At 36.3% G+C, this 18,544-nt stretch overlaps 1 pseudogene; it reads left to right on the forward strand.

The window, feature by feature from the left end:
* The first annotated feature begins 705 nt into the window (after positions 1-705).
* On the forward strand, positions 706-4,938 carry LOC148195322 (uncharacterized; annotated as a pseudogene).
* Positions 4,939-18,544: the final 13,606 nt, after the last annotated feature.

The raw sequence follows: 18,544 nt of genomic DNA on the forward strand, positions 1-18,544 counted from the left end.
TGAGTGTGTCTTAGATCCTAAAAGTCTAAGCCTCACCTAGGAGACCTCACCTTTAATTTGGTTTTAATTTTTGCAAGTTTCGCATAGGAAGTCTTAGAGTCCGACTTTAGAGTCTAAGGTTTTTTTCTTTCTTTGTGTTTGTTTGTCTCCATATATTTAGTGAATTTAGAAGTGATTTTGATTTAAAGACTTTTAGTAAGTAACTAAGGATATATTTGGCAAGGCAAGACTTGGTACTTAAGCGACCTACAAGGTCCACCTCTCTTACCTGGAATATTGTTCTCAAGTGAACTCTCTTAGTCTTTACTTCAAGAAAATTTTTAAGTTCATAAAATGTCTGGAAGACATTCCCCTAGAATTAATGAGGAGCCTAAAGAACAATTTTGTTTTCAAACTCTTGTCAATCAACTCAAAGAAATTGAAAGGAAAATAGGGCAAGAAAAGATTCAAAGAGAATTGCACAATGCCATGGTTACTAATGAGTTGAAAATGCTAAGAGATGAACAAGTTCAATATAGGGAGAGAAGCATGAGTGTAGAATCCCAAAGTGAGCAAGAAAACTTAAGAGTAGGAGATTACTATCCTTCTTCATCAAGAAGGCGTAGGCGTGACTATGAAAATCCTCCTCCTCCTCCTAAGGAAGTCAATGTGGTATTGCCTCATTTTCATGGGAAAGATAACATTGAGGCTTACCTTGACTGGGAAATGAAAGTAGAGCAAATATTTGTCTGTCAACAAGTGTCGGAGGAAAGGAAAGTCTCTCTAGCTACCCTTAGTTTTCAAGGGTATGCAATGTATTGGTAGACTGCTCTAGTCAAAGAGAGACTGAGACAACAACTTCCTCCCATTAAATATTCGAATGAACTCACAGCTGCTCTCAAGAAAAGGCACATTCCCTCTTACTATAAAAGGGAACTTATGGATAAGCTCCAAAGGTTGCAACAAAAGTCTATGTCTGTTGAAGGCTATAGACAACAAATGAAGCTATACATAATGAGAGCAGGGATCACATAGGCAGAGGAAACTACTTTAGCTAGATTTTTGAGTGGGTTAAATTTGGACATAAGGGATAAAGTTGAACTTCTACCTTATAGAGATTTGAATGAACTTGTTCAAATGTGTATAAAGGTAGAACAACAAAATCAGCGAAAAATTTCTGCCAAAAGATTTCAGTCTCCCTTTGAGCCGAAATTTACTAAAGCAAAAGAACCCCTCAAACCTCTAGCCAAAATAGTTGAGAAGCCAAACAAAGAGTCCTCTTCACACACTCGCACAAGTGATATAAAGTGTTTCAAGTGTTTAGGTAGGGGTCATATAGCTGCTCAATGTCCTACTAAGAGAACTATTCTTTTAAAGGGAAAGGACATCTATAGCAGTGAAAGTGAATCCCCTACCAGCGATAGTGAGAGTGAATCAGAAAAAGAAGAGGAAGTGTTTGCGGATGATTGTCAACTTCTCATGGTGAGAAGGGTGCTTAGCAGTCAACCAAGTCTGGAACAACTATCACAAAGAGAGAACATATTTCATACAAGGTGTAAAATTCAAGAAAACTATTGTTCTCTCATTATTGATAGTGGTTCTTGCTACAATTGTTGTAGTACCAGACTAGTTGAAAAGCTGAATCTTGCTATAATACCCCATCCCAAACCTTATAGACTTCATTGGCTAAATGAAGATGGGGACATTACAGTCAAGAATCAAGTTAAAGTGGCTCTATCTATAGGGAACTTCAAAGATGAAGTTGTTTGTGATGTAGTTCCTATGGAAGCTTGCCATGTGCTATTGGGAAGACCATGGCAATTTGATCATAACACTATACACCATGGTCTTACCAATACCATAATTGTGCACAAACAAGACAAGAAATTTGTGCTTCAACCTTTGACACCTACTCAGGTGGCACAAGATCAAGCACAAATGAAGTTCACTAGGGAACAGGAAAAGAAACAGAAAAAGAAAAAAATGCCAAAACAACAGAGCGGAGAAGTCATAGAGTCCAGTGTTACTTCCCACAAGGTCACTCAACCTGAAGTTCTTTTAAATAAAAAGACTTTAAACAATACACTTCAAGTTGAGCAACCTTCATACCTTCTTCTTTGCCAAGGAACACTCATCTGCACATCTAGTGAGACTCAGACTAATACTCTTTCTTTGGCAATACAAAAGCGTTTGAAGGAATTTGATGATCTATTTCCCAAAGAAATTCCAAATGGGCTTCCACCATTAAGAGGAATAGAACATCAAATTGATTTCATACCAGGGGCAACTCTTCCTAATAGGCCTGCCTATAGGACTAATCCCCAAGAAACCAAAGAGATTGAGTCACAAGTCCAAGAATTACTAGATAAGGGTTTGGTTCAAAAAAGCCTCAGCCCCTGTGCTGTACCAGTGTTGTTGGTGCCCAAAAAGGATGGGAAATGGCGCATGTGTTGTGATTGTAGGGCTATCAACAACATCACCATAAAGTATAGACATCCCATCCCTAGACTTGATGATATGTTGGATGAATTACATGGGGCTCAAATTTTCTCAAAAATAGATCTTAAGAGCGGATATCACCAAATTAGAATCAAAGAAGGTGATGAGTGGAAAACTGCTTTTAAGACTAAATTTGGGTTATATGAGTGGTTGGTAATGCCTTTTGGTCTTACAAATGCCCCAAGTACATTCATGAGGCTTATGAATCATGTTTTAAGGGACTGCATTGGGAAGTTTGTAGTTGTGTACTTTGATGACATATTGGTATATAGTCAAGATTTGCAAAATCATGAAAAACATTTGAAAGTTGTTCTAATAATTCTTAGAACCAATAAATTGTTTGCAAATCTTGACAAATGCACCTTTTGTGTTGATAGTGTCATCTTTCTTGGTTTTGTAGTCAATAAAAGTGGGGTTCATGTTGACCCTGAGAAGGTAAAGGTCATCCAAGAATGGCCCATACCAAAGAATGTAGGAGAAGTTAGGAGTTTCCATGGATTGGCAAGCTTCTATAGACGATTTGTGCCTAACTTCTCTAGTCTAGCTCCACCTCTCAATGAGTTGGTGAAAAAGGATGTTACTTTCATTTGGGGGGACAAACAACAAAAGGCTTTTGAGTTACTTAAAGAAAAGCTTACTCAAGCTCCCATTCTAGCTCTGCCAAATTTTGCCAAAACTTTTGAGCTAGAATGTGATGCTTCTGGACATGGAATAGGTGCTGTGTTATTACAAGAAGGACACCCAATTGCTTATTTTAGTGAAAAACTTCATGGTGCTTCTTGTAATTACCCCACCTATGACAAAGAACTTTATGCTCTTGTGAGGGCTCTTCAAACTTGGGAACATTATCTTGTTTCCAAGGAGTTTATTATTCATAGTGATCATGAATCACTAAAATATCTGAAGAGCCAACACAAGTTGCAAAAGAGACATGCTAAGTGGTTGGAATTCATTGAACAATTCACTTATGTTATCAAATACAAGAAAGGAAAGGCTAATATAGTGGCAGATGCTTTGTCAAGAAGAAATATTTTACTAGCCACTTTAGGAGCTCAAATTCTTGGATTTGATAACATAAAAGAATTGTATACTCAAGATAGTGACTTTGCCACCTTATATGAGGAATGTTTGCAAAAACCACAAGGAGGATTCTATGTGAGAGATGGGTATCTTTTCAAAGAGGATCAAATTTGTATACCTCAAGGCTCACAAAGAAAACTCCTTGTCAAAGAAATGCATGAGGGAGGGTTGATGGGGCATTTTGGGGTTGATAAAACCTTAAGCATGCTAAAAGAGAAATTCTTTTGGCCCCACATGAGGAGAGAAGTCCAAAGGCATTGTTTCAAGTGCATTACTTGTTTAACATCCAAATCTAGAGCAATGCCTCATGGTCTTTACACTCCCTTACCCATTGCTTCAACTCCTTGGGAAGATATTAGCATGGATTTTGTCTTAGGACTACCCAAAACATCAAGGGGTTTTGATTCTATTTTTGTGGTTGTGGATCGTTTTAGCAAAATGGCTCATTTTATACCATGCCACAAGATAGATGATGCAAGCAATATGGCTAGGTTATTCTTTCGAGATGTGGTTAGACTTCATGGACTACCTCGGGTCATCATTTCTGATAGAGATTCAAAATTTCTTAGTCACTTTTGGAGAACCTTATGGTCTCGATTAGGAACTAAGCTTTCTTTTTCTACTACTTGCCATCCTCAAACAGATGGTCAAATTGAAGTAGTCAATAGATCTCTATCCACTCTATTACGAGTAGTCCTCAAGGGTAACCACAAATCTTGGGATGAGTATCTTCCACATGTGGAGTTTGCTTATAATAGGGTAGTTCATCGAACTACAAAAATCTCTCCTTTTGAAGCTGTATACGGTTTTAATCCTCGCACACCTATGGATTTGATTCCCTTACCTTCTTCACATGATTTTGTTCATCAAGAGGGAATCTCTAAATCCAAATTCATTAAAACTTTTCATGAGAGGATTAGTAACCAAATACAACAACAAAGTGAGAGATATGCTAAGTATCATAATAAAGGTAAAAAGGAAGTCATTTTCAATGAAGGTGACTTAGTTTGGCTTCATCTTAGAAAGGAAAGATTTCCTATTCAAAGGAAGTCCAAATTAAGTCCTAGAGGAGATGGTCCTTTTAAAATCCTTAAGAAGGTCAACAATAATGCTTATCAATTAGACCTTCCAGCCGAGTATGGTGTCCATTCTAATTTTAATGTTACTGATCTTCGTCCTTTTGCAGGATTCAATACAGATGATGCTTTGGATTTGAGGACAAATCCTCTTCAAGGGGAAGGAGATGATGACTTAGGACATGGACCCATCACTAGAAGTATGGCTAGAAGAATTCAAGAAGAGCTTGAAGATATGGACACAACAGGACACGTTCTTTTCCTTCAATTTAAGTGGAATTTGGAGACACCAAGAGAAGGGTAAAACTGTCCATTTGATGGTCAAAAATTGCTAGCTGCACCACCCCTCTTTACTGCGCACACCACAGCAGCACATCCGCTCCTCCACACCATTAGCTCACATGCTGCTTTAGTTTTAAGCACATTTTTTATAAATGTTTCACATTTTACACATGGTTCATTTGCTTTCTCGTTGCAGCTCCATGAATCTCCTATAAATTCATGGTAGCCACCATTGTAATGACACTTTTGATATATGGAATTTTACTCTGCTGATGCATTTTCCAGCACCTAAAACTCTGCCCAAAAGTCACTCCAATGAGCTTCCCTTCTCCATCTAGCTTCCTTCCAGTGGAAGGCCTCCTGAGCTAGTTATCCACCTTCCAAAAAGCTCCTCTACCATCACCTATGCCACTGCATTTCCATTCTTCATCTCTGTTGCCATCTCTGGATTCAACCTCCCGCTGCATTCAATCCTTCCTTCTAGCTGGAGCAACTTCATCATATCTCTACAAAAATGCTTAAATGATCAAATCTTGCTTCGGTAATAGAAAATTTGAAAAGCTTAAAATTGTTCTGAACACGCATTAAAGAACATTAAATGCACAAAATTTCAAAACAACAAAAGTGATAAGAAAAAGAACATATATGCCTGCATGCATATCTACCACACTCTTTGCAGATTACCTATGTCAAGCATTCACCTGCTCTATCATATACAAGTCAAAAGTGGACGTTAGAGACAAAGAAAACATTCACAGAATGTTCTCTCTATCAAAAGTCGCACCAAAGAGTTTGTACAATCTATTTTTTATAAAGTACTAAAAAAGCACGTTTGATTGACAAGTTGACTTTAATGTATGGCTACTACCTACAAAAAGGCTAAGATGATTCGAGGATCAATACAAGTACTATCTCATAAACATTTTCTTAAATCCTATAAATTGAAGATGCTTGAAGAAAAGATTAAGAGGATAAATCTAAGAAGAAAAACAAGCTCAAAAGAAAAGAAAATACTCTTAAGCTTCTAGAAGTCTGTTAGATTAAATTGTATTGTAAGCACATCCTCTCTGTGAGAGTTACCTTCTAGAAACTCGTAAGCGATCTGATTGATTGCATATTCTGAAGAGAATACAAACACTTAGCAATTAACTTGATGGAGTTAAACAGTAGCTTAGCATGTTGGTCTAGTGGAAACCAAACTCAACTAGACACCGTATCAGGAAGATACTTGGATTGTTTAGGGATACCAAAAGTGGTGAAGAATATTGCACAACTAGGAGTGGGTGATACTCGATTCTAGATAGAGTAACGAGGGTTACTAGGATTGACTAGGTGATACCAGGAGTAGTGTGATAGTTGTAATCTTGTTGAAGATTATAGTGGAATCCTCTAAGATGTCTTAGAGGAGAACTGGACATAACTCGGTGGAGCGAACTAGTATAAAATAAATGTGTGTTTATTACTTTAGTTTTGCTTCACGTTTTTCTTATAAACTCTGTAGTTGCTTATTAACTCAACCGTTTATAAAAGCTCTTGTCATCAAACAATACTCTAATTAAGAGTCATCTTTCTCAAAACACTATATTGTAGATTTAACTAGAAAATTGAAAAAATATTTATTTCCGAATTTGTAGTTTGAACTAAACTTTATTACTAAAGTGTTTAACAACTTATATAAATTGTTTAATCTTTAACAAGGTTGTTAAACTACCTTTTGACAAAAAGTTTTCCTACAGCACTATTCAACCCCTTCTAGTGTTTTCCAACTATTTCACATTTAAATCGTTATAGTAACTATATATTTCATTCAATCAAATAATTTATTCATCAGATATTTCTCAATATAAATTTCATTGAAACATATAATTAAAAAAAATTTCCATAGTGAGTGATAATATTAATTGTAAATCATATCATTGTTTTAATATGCTAATTAACTTGTATAATCATAGATCAAAAACCTCTTTCACCTCCTCTTCTAAGTCATTGAATCACACTTCTACTTCTAACAAGAGACTTACTCATATGGTAAAATGTTTTATTATTATAAAAATCTTATTTATTGTTAAGGTTCGTCGATTTTAACAATTTCCTCCTTTTTAATTATGAGAAAATAAACCATAAAATAAATTACCATAAAGCACGTAATTTATCAATCATATATAAGGCAAAGTAGATCAAAATATGTCATATTGTCAACATAAATTTATATCAAAACTTTATAATTGGTAATTATAATCAGAAATATATTAGAGCACACATGATTATTATATTAGAGTTAACACGGACAAGATCACACAACAAAATTTAAAAGCAATCAAATCATTATTCAAATGAAATCCAAAATGTTTTGGTGAAATAGATTGGAAAGAAACAAAAGACTTAAAACCAAAGTTTTCAAAACTTGAAAATCATTCAAAAACAAAAAACACACAAACAAAATTGTTGCCACTTATTATTATTTTTTCTCCCCATATCTTTTCTTTTCCCACATTTTGTCATCATAAAAAAGAGTTTGAAAAGTAACAATAAAAATCAGCATCATAGCTACGATGAAGGAGGCTTCAGTGACGATAGAGTGGGAGGTATTTCACTATAATATAAGGTGCCATGGAATAGAGCATCCATTTTTGTTGACATGCTTGCAGTAAAATGTTTAACTTTTTAATGTTGTCGAGCTTCATAGGCGCCAAAGAGACGAATGATATATCTCCTTTCTTGTGCTAAATTCATCTCCAAAATCCTTTTTAGAATATCTATCAATTTGGTTGTTTTTGGAGTTTCAAACCAAGGCACGTTGAGTATGTTAAGAGGATTTAGAAACTCACATGGAAAAGTAAGAGGTGTAAGTGGTAGATCTGGTTTAGAGGCATGTCTCGTAAAGGACAACAAAGCTTCTTCGTCTAAAGAGGGTAAAGATGGTGAAGATCGTGGCTTGTGATGAGTACGATGTTAAGAGGATTTTCTCCTTAAAAGAGAGAATCTTCTTATTAGAACTCATTGTCACAAGGAATTTTTAGGTTAAGAGGTGAGGTGTGACTTTGTATGAACCAATGATTTGAATAAATTAAATTTAAAGTGATTTTTAGAAAGATTTTGGAGAGTCCGTAGCTCATACATTTTAAAAAATATTTTCTAATTTATAGCATTAAACTTTTTAAACACGAAAAAATTGAAATTAATTTGAAAATGAACAGGAACCTTTAAAGTTTAAACTGAATTTCACAATATTTTGAAATCAAAGATATTTTCACACTTTATTTTAAAAAATTATGGAAATATGATATAAGAAATTTTTCAAATGAAAGTGGTAAATATCAATCAAATAGGCTATGTGTGTTTAATAGAGATTAGGTGCCTCTAGTAAGATATATGTGTCTAATAGGATACGTCTAATAGGTTAAAATGTTGTTACTGCTTCCATATTACATTAATTATTCAGTCACTAAAGTCATGCCTAAAAGCTTTTTTAATTACTAAAACACTCTTCAAATAAAGGTTTTGTAAATATATTTGTCAATCTAAACATAATTTCTAATGAAATGATGTTTAATTTCAATGTGTTTTGTCCTATAATGTTTAAGTGTGGAGTTAACCTTTAATAGTCATTTTTTTCTTGTAGAGTTCTATTTTTCCTTTCTGCTAAACCATTTTGTTTTGGTGTTCTTGAATATGAGAAATTGTGTATAATGTCAGTTTTCAAGTAATTTACAAATATTTTCATTTTAAAATTTCAAGCAATAATCACATCTTAGAGAAAGATTAACAAACCTTTTCCATTTTGTACTTTGTAAGACTCATCCTTATTTCTTACAGACTTAGTTCTTGTTGAACCAAATAGATTAATATGAAACAACTCAAGAGGTCTTTGTGTTGAAACATGTTTATGCTTTTAAAGGAAATTTTAACTTAATTTTCCTCAACACATGATTCACACATAACATTGTCTTTTAATGATAGATATAGGAAGCCTCTTACGAGGCATTGTTTTTTTAGCTTTAATTGTAGTGTCAAGCTTATGTGGTCATACTTCCTGTGCCATAGCTAGTGATCTTGTTGTGTGATCATGACACAAGACACCTTTTGAGATGTTTATTCATCAATGTCAATCTTATACATGTTTCCTTGCCTTTTTACGATAAAAATGTGTGTTTCGTCATATTTTTTTGTTATACATTTCTTTTTATCAAACCCTACATCACAATCGCTGTCAAACAATTGGCTTATGCACAATAGATTATTATTCAACCAAACAATTTATAAGACATTACTAAGGTACAAATAAGGTTTGAGGCTTACTTAACCAATTCCTATGATTCTCCCATGTTGGTTTCCTCTAAATATGATCTTTCCTCCTTTCTTTAGCTAAAGGTATAGGAATATAGACTTTTCTCCTATCATATGTCGCGAGCACCCATTTTACAAGTATCATGATAAAGTTTCTTTTTGTCGAGTTGAATATATCTATTATAGGAATTATTATTACTTAGGTACGCAAACTTCTATGAGCCCTTGGAGGTTAGTTCTTTTGTATACCACTCTACCTTTATCAAAGCTAGTCTTACTTTCTACTTTATATACAATCATTATTTTGTCATGTGATTTACTAAATCTTTTAAGAAGCATGTTTAGTGATTTTTCATTTGAACTAGTTTATGCCAGAAGTTTTCTTTTCGCTATATTTTGTTCCTCAATTTCTTCTAATTTATTATCATTTAATCTTATCGGTTGTTTGCCTATCCTTTCTTGAGTCAACACTCTCTCTTTTTTCAGTTCCTTATGTCTTGATTTACTTTCTACTAACTTCTTTTCTAGTTCTAACTTATCATTACTTAGAGAGTTATTTTCTACCTTTAGCTTTTCATTTAGCTCGTATATTACTTTCAATTTACTTTCTAGTTCTTTACACTTTTCTTTGTTATTTTTCTTTAAATTTTTTCACATTCCTATGAGATTACCATTATAAGATATATTCATGATATGCTTGTCTAACATAGGTCAAAAAAATTCACCTATTCATCATTAAAGTCATCTAATGTATTATTGTTCGTATTTTTCATTAGCCAATATATATTTTCTCACCTTTTTATGCAAAAGTGTGCATATCTTCATCGTAAGGAACCTTTGGAACCATGAGGTATACAATTGATTCTAAGCCAACACACAACCAATAGGTGACAATTTCAAGGATAAAGTTATTTGGAAACTATGAGTCTCAACCACTATATTATCGAGACCAAACATCTAAGAGAAAAAGTCTATCATTTTCAAACTAATTGAAGATTGTCTTAATTGTCGATGTACAACTTATTTTATGAAAATATGAAGAAAATAAACATGATATTGAGAGTAAAAAATCTTCAAATTCTTATTTTTAAATAGGAATCAAAATATTATACTTTTAAATTATAAAATTACTCTAAAAATCTTCTAATATTTTATATTTTTTAACTTTCTTTATCTAAACAATATATTTTTTTCATAAAGCATTTTAAATTTACATCAAAATAAATTATTCTCTAAAATTTTATATCACATCCTATGGTTCAATATCACTCTTCTTAAACAAGCTTTTATTTAATGATGCAGTTATCATAATTTTATTTATTTATTATTATTTTATTAGAAATGATCTCTCTGTTTTGCTTTTTGTATAATTTGTTTCCATGAGTTAGCATAGTTTTTTTTCAAAAATTATATATATATACACTCTCGTAATTATCTTTAGGCGTGCTTTTGTTTACATGCCAATAGCTTACAAAACTGATATTTTGGCTGAAAGTGTGGCATAGAATAACAACTGAGTGAAGGTCGCGCCCACTATAAATTTAGCACGTTGTGAAATAGAATTAAGCATGTGAAAATGTTAGGGGGACGATAGGAAGAGAAAGAAAAAAAATAATAGACCTCGTACCTAAATGTTATAAGACAAAAGTCATAATGTTCCGAACAGTTCATAAGAAAATAGTTGTGAAAACGTTTAAGTTAAGCATTTTGATGGGGTTCAGCCTTGTACCTGGAAAAGAAAAATCTTACATCATTCAAATCAATTATTTTAAATAATATTTTATGTCGAAAGATTCTTTATATCGATTGATTGGGGTCCCTCTTCATTTGATTTATGTGTCTTTCCTTTCGTTTCGCATTCAAGGTAATTCAGTATTTTGAATTGTGTTAAATTTATAACAAGTTTGTTTAAGTTAATAAATTTAAATTACTTTTGTTCAATGGATGATCAATGTCATGGATATAAAATATTTTCTTTATATCTTTATCCTAATATTGCATAATATTTCAAATAAATTTATGTGAAGAAATTCAAGAGACGTTGTGAAGTCGAAAGTTTCACTTGTTTCCCTTTTTAACACGTTTAACGGAGGATAAATTTTCCAAGAAAAATTTGGTAAACCTCTTTTGTTTTAAAATATTTCTTTTGTTTTAAACTTTACAACCTCGTTCACTGAACTATTATGCTATCGGACTACCAAGTTTTTTCTTTTCTTTTCTTAGTTGTGAAATTTGATACCAATATGTTTAACAACAGAAATATTTTTAATCTAATTAGGAATTGAGAAACTATAACCACATTTGTCGAATACAACACAAATATAACAATTCATTCAATAAATCAAATATCTCCAAATAATAAAATTAAATAAATATCTCTAAATCATATATAATTTTATAAATAACAAATACTAATCGAATTAAAAAATCAAATCAAAATAAATAAATAAATAAAAGCCAACATGTGGAATGAAGAGTAACAATAGCAAGAAAGCTAAGAGAGTAATGAACAATGCACATCAAGCAAAGCAATTCCATTAAAAGAAACAAGAGATGGAAGACACCAAAGACGAAAAGAGAGTGGGAATGAAAATACTCAAGTGAATTTTAAGATAATTTTGAAACTTATCTTGTTTGGATTTTGTTTAGATTATTCTTAATTTATCTATTTAATTTATTTTGTAGCTATTTGTAACATCCCAAAATACAGTAATCACTATAATTCAGAATTAATCACAATTAATAGTAACATAACCAGTCTTTGCATTAAAACAGGATAAAAGCCTAACGGCATCAGTACAAGAGACGCGCATAAACGCATACAAGGGTAAAATCCAAGAGTAAACGTTCTTAGATAAATCCACTAACATACGTCAAAATACAAACAGAGACAAATGAGACGAACAGCTTTACAAAACATCTAGCTGAACGTTCAAGCTATGCTAACATGTACAGCCTAAAACAAAAGAGCACCCTAAGGCTCGGCCTTTACTTCCACTTCAACCAGATTGGAGTCATCCAAATTTTCTTCTTCCAGCATTGCTTCAAGGGATGCACCACCATCTGCTCACATCCACAACGGATGATCATTGCATTTGACAATACGGAAGTACATGGACAATAGACAACACAATGGAACTGCAAGGGTAAGCTTATAATATTTAATTTATACAATCAACACATACAGTTACGTTTAAATCCACACATACAGCATATAACTTTATCAATTAATCAATCATAGAAATAAATATAAAAGACAGACTGTCCGGACTGTATGAACCATGTAGTTACAAGCGTCCGTGCACCCGAGTGGTGTAGTAACTGATTCAATCTCACAGCTGCCACTCGAGGTTAACCCTATCTGTCCGGAGTACTCAATGGACTAGGGTCTCCTGCCATTCCAACGCATGACTACTCCCTTCTACGTGAAGATGAGTATCATGGAATATCAGGATGGACCGCGAGGCTTAACTTATCCAGGTTCATACTTTACCATTCAATATTTCACATTCAACACATCTGAGACGTTCCTCCTTGGAACGCTCGTTAAAATCCACTTCCAATAATTCTTTCAAGATATATCATTCGCTCATAATAACCAGTTCTCTTTTTCACCTTTTTATCTTGTATTCCATTCTCTTATTGTGAACAACATGCGTTCTTTAATCACATAAAACGAAAGTGTTACAGTACCTTGGATCACACGTTTCTGAACAAAAGAAACGAACTCTTTTCCACTTAAGGACATTAAGAATACTTAAACAATTTAAATGGGATTTGAAATTAAAAGCTCAGAATAATACTTAGAAGATTTTGAGCTCAAGAACTTTAGGTTGAATAAAGAGGATAAATACCTTACAAATAACTTGGATAAATAATCAGAGTATTCATGAATCAGAAAACAACACTTACTGTCAATGACTGAACGTTCCATAAATGACTGTGGACGAACGCCAGATACGTTCGCTCAGAATTCAATAATAAGGACGAGCATTCAGTTAGAAACCGAACCCTGCTTTGGACGAACGCTAGGTTAATGACCGAGCACAAATCAGAAGAACGCTGGATATAAATCGAGCGCTATTTAAGACGAACGTTTCGGAATAAGACCGAACGCCAATTTGGACGAACGTTCAGTATAAGGCCGAACGCTCTGTAGAACGAACGTTCGACATAAGGTCGAACGACATTAAAATCGAACGCTCGACTTAAGGCCGAACGTCATTGAGGACGAACGCTCGACTTAAGGCCGAACGTCATGTATTTATAAAGTTTCAAGTATTTATCTATACTGAGCTGAACCGAACGCTCATTCACAAGAGTGGGGACGCTCGTTCTCGAGCAGAATTCTTTCCAAATGAAAGAATTCCAATCTGAGTTATTTTGATGAAAACCGAACGGTCTAATACCGTACAGTGACGAGCGTCATTTAGCAAAGGGAATGATCTAAAATTTCAGATTTTCGCAAGCTTAACAGAATTTTCCCAGATTTCAAATTTATAAACTTTATACTTTCATTTCCAGATTTAATTCACCTCAACATTCTCATCATACAGATTTCGACATTTTAATCATTCCAACCACACAATAACCATACTCCATTCATACATAATCAACTCAACATGCATTTAAATCAAATTCAACATCAAATATAATTCATACAAGCAGTGTTCGTTCATGACAGATCCATCCAAACCAGAATTCATATCAGATATCAGTAACCATTCATAACAGCTCAACTTCATACTTTTCATACATGCAATCCAGAATACACAACATGCAAGTATAAATTAAACATATAAGCTTCCCTTACCCGGATTGGAATTCAAGCTTGTCCTAGATGTAAAAATGGCTTCGTCCAACTACGTTTTGCTTAGGTTCTTGACTCTTCCAGAACAAACTCTAAACACATATTTCAGAATACTCAGAATACAAGGTTGCATGCAACTAAAACTCTATTTTTCCAGAAACCTAAGGACTAACTACAGTAAGGAGACTTACCAGGTTGGATTCAAATTCTGTTCGGTCCAAAATGAAGATCACAGCTGGACGAACACTCCTATGGTGCTGAAATCGTGATTGGAGAAGAGGTATGAGTTTTACAGTAAAGGAAAGTTCACTGGTTCCAGAGAGAAGTTGGAGAAGATGAAAGGTTTGGTTTCTGAGGAAGAAGATGAATGGTGCAGGTGAGAGGAAAATTTTTCGAAAATTACTTTTGTTCCTTCCAATTCCAAACGAGTGAGCTTCTCATTTTCGGACACCTGCACCCCCCACCCTGACTTCAGAAACTTCCAACGTGACAAGTAGCATGCTTGCATGCAGATTTTAGTGCGTTTTAATGTTTCAGAGAATGATGAGCGTGGTGCTTCGTGCACGTCAGACAGAAATGTGATCAGATTAGGAAGTGGGTTTTAAATGGCTGGAAATGAGGTGGCAAGCATAATTGGTGAGGTGTCAGGATTAATTTAGGCTAATTATTAAGGGTTTCACATTCTCCCTAACTACAAAAATTTTCGTCCTCGAAAATTTAGAACTTACCCGTGAATAAGTGTGGATACAAGCCCCTCATTGCACTCTCCACTTCCCACGTTGAATCTCCAGTCTTAGCATCCCACACTATCTTCACCAAACGAATGTCTTTTCCTTTAATCAGCTTGGTGCGTTCATCTTCAATGCGGACTGGTTGTAGCTCCAATGTTCGGTCTTGGCGCAGTTGAATGTTTTCCAACTCCAAGACATGAGAAGGATTAGTTATGTATCTCCTAAGCTGAGACACATGGAAGACCGGATGTAAATTTGATAATTGAGGAGGCAACGCAAGTTCATAAGCTACAGGTCCAATCTTCTTTAAAATCTGATACGGTCCTATGAACTTGGGAGACAACTTATTTGGACGAACAACTCTTCCCACTCCAGTGATTGGATTAAGTCTCAAAAATACATGATCACCTGCAGCGAATTCCAATGGCCTTCTCCTCCTATCCGCATAGGATTTCTGTCTGCTTAACGAAGTCTTCAACCTATCTTGGATCAACTTAACCTTCTCGGTTGTTTGCTGGATGAGTTCAGGTCCAGTTAGCACATTCTCTCCTTCCTGAAACCAGCAAAGTGGCGTTCTGCACTTCCTCCCATAGAGAGCTTCAAACGGCGCCATTCCAATGCTAGCTTGAAAACTGTTGTTATACGTGAATTCCACAAGAGGCAGTACTTCATCCCATGCGCCTAAGTGATCTAGAACGCATGTCCTCAGTAAGTCTTCCAGCGTTTGGATGGTACGTTCAGATTGGCCATCCGTTTGAGGATGATATGCTGAACTCATCTGCAGCTTGCTCCCCAACTCGCCTTGTAATGATTGCCAAAAACAAGATGTGAATCTCGTGTCTCGGTCAGAAACTATGCTTGAAGGCACTCCATGCAGACGAACAATCTCATTTATATACAACTTGGCCAAATTAGTCATGGACATCTTCAGGTTCACGGCCAAGAAGTGAGCGCTTTTAGTCAATCTATCCACGATCACCCAAATTGAGTCATGATTCCTAATCGTTCGTGGTAGATGAGTCACAAAGTCCATGGAAATGCTGTCCCACTTCCATTCAGGAATTTCCAACTGTTGCAGCAATCCGCCTGGTCGTTGGTGTTCAGCCTTTGCACGTTGACAGGTCAAGCAAGATGCCACAAAGCGTGCAACATCACTCTTCATTCCAGGCCACCAGAATGATTTCCTAAGGTCTTGGTACATCTTAGTCATACCTGGATGTATGCTAAGACGACTATGGTGTGCTTCCTCCAATATGATCCGCTTCAGCTCGCCATCATTGGGAATGCACGTCCTACCAAGGTAACGTAACATACCATCCGTTCCAGCATTAAACTCCTTAGCTTTGTCTGAACCGAGTGCACCAAAAATCTTCACCAGTTCTTCATCCTCATGTTGCTTCATCCGGATTCGATCAAACACATTGCTTGATATTTTAAGGTTGCAGCACTTGATGCTGTTCGGTTCTAACTCAAACTGCAACCTTAAATCTCTGAAGCTCTCCACCAAATTTAACTCTTTCACCATCATAACTGAGACATGCACTGCCTTCCTGCTTAGAGCGTCCGCAACTACGTTGGCCTTCCCAGGGTGATAGAGCAACTCAAACTCATAGTCTTTTAGAAATTCTAGCCAACGCCTCTGCCTCATGTTCAACTCCTTCTGATCAAATAAATATTTGAGGCTCTTGTGATCACTGAAGACTTGGAAAGTGGATCCATAGAGATAATGCCTCCAAATCTTCAATGCGAACACCACTGCTGCCAATTCAAGGTCGTGTGTGGGGTAGTTCTTTTCATGAATTTTCAACTGGCGTGATGCGTATGCTACTGCTCGTTTCTCCTGCATAAGCACACAGCCCAACCCTTGATGAGACGCGTCACAGTAGACTTCAAAGGGCTTGGACGTGTCTGGAATAATCAGTACTGGAGCACTCGTCAACTTGTTCTTCAACTCTTGGAAACGCTCTTCACATAGATCAGTCCACGCGAATGGTCGGTCCTTCCTTGTAAGCTGCGTCAGCGGTGCTACTATCTTGGAAAACCCTTCAATGAAACGCCTATAGTAGCCCGCAAGACCAACAAAACTTCTCACCTCCGTGACAGAACGCGGACTCTTCCATTCCAACACTGCTCGCACCTTAGCTGGATCCACTGAAATACCTCCAGCCGAGACCACATGTCCCAAAAACTGCACCTCCTTCATCCAGAATTCACACTTGGACAGCTTTGCATACAACTCCTTTTCCCTTAACACGCTCAGCACTGCCCTCAAGTGTTCTTCATGTTCTTCATTGGTCTTGGAGTAGATGAGAATATCATCAATAAAAACAACTACAAACTTGTCCAGATATGGCCTGAAAATGCGGTTCATATAATCCATGAACACTGCAGTCCATATAACAAGCATGTGCTGGTGATAAGTGTACCTGAACTCGCTGCTTCCGCCCCAGTAATTGCATATACACGCCCAGTAGCTTGGGCTCGTCCACCTCTACCTTGCTGGTTGTTCCTTCCAGCGTTCGGCGGCCTCATCACAGCGCGTCCGCCCATGTTACATTCGTTCTCCAAATGGCCATTTCGCCTACACCGAGTGCAATATTTCACTCCCACCAGTTGAGGGCATGATGAACGATAATGGGGTCCTCCACACTTGTAGCACACAACACTACCTTGCTGCCCAGACTGTCCAGCAGTAACCAAGGCTTGAGATCCACTCGTGTTGGTTGCTGGACGAGCGTAAGGGGATCCTCTCTGATTTACATTCCCCCTTGAGACAATTGGCCCCCTTACTGTTTGCTGTTTCTTATACCGTTCCGCCTCTGCCAAGTTCTTCTCTAACACCTTGGCCCTCTCAACCATAGCAGGGAACGTTCGGATACACAAACTGGAAATTACAACCTTCAAATCACTGCGCAAACCGTTCTCGAATTTTCTGCACTGCCACTCCTCACTAGTGGCCATTGTATTGAAACGAATCAAGTGTTTGAACTTGTTCGTATATTCAGAAACTGACATTCCTCCTTGGACGAGCTGCAGAAATTCAACCTCCTTGGCAAAGCGGACGCTATCAGGGAAATATTCCTCATAGAACTTGTTTCTAAATACTTCCCAAGTGATCTGTTGTTGAGCGTCCGTCAAGATGGCCCTAGCGCTCGCCCACCAGTGGCTTGCTTCTCCAGTTAACAAATATTCAGTGTATGCCAAGCGGTTCTCATCCGGACACCTCTTGGCATTGAAGATCCTTTCCATATCCCTTAGCCATTGGTCAGCCTCGTCCGGAAGACACTTGCCACTGAATTTGGATGGATGGTGCTGGAGAAAACTCTCCAAACTCCATTCAGCATTTGGTTGAGCAGTAAGTGGGGTGGCGTTTGAAGAAGAAGCTCCAGGAGTACCTCTAGTAGCAGCCAGAATGTCCATTAACTGTCTCTGAGTCGCTTCTGAATTGAGACGAGAGGCCTCCAAGCTCTGCATGGCATCCTGATTTTGCCTCATCAAGGCAGCGTTCTGCTCTATTAATGTTGTGTTTTGTTGTTGTAACCTATCAATAACCGTTTCTAACATCCTGGCACTATTAGGAGCGTCAGGATCGTTAGGTTGTGGGGGAGGAGGAAGTCTTGGTGCCATCGTTTTCTAGACCAGAGAAAACGAACGTTAGAAAAGCACAGGAGTTAAAACCATAACTCATTACACACACAATGAGTACACAGCAAAAACGCAAGGCACTCATAACCTACAGCGTCCTTAAGAGGACAAAACTGCTCTGATACCACTAATGTAACATCCCAAAATACAGTAAT

This window comes from Vigna umbellata, chromosome 7, assembly GCF_029865625.1.
Source record: "Vigna umbellata cultivar VRB3 chromosome 7, Vumbellata_1.0, whole genome shotgun sequence".
In the NCBI taxonomy this organism is placed as follows: Eukaryota; Viridiplantae; Streptophyta; class Magnoliopsida; order Fabales; family Fabaceae; genus Vigna; species Vigna umbellata.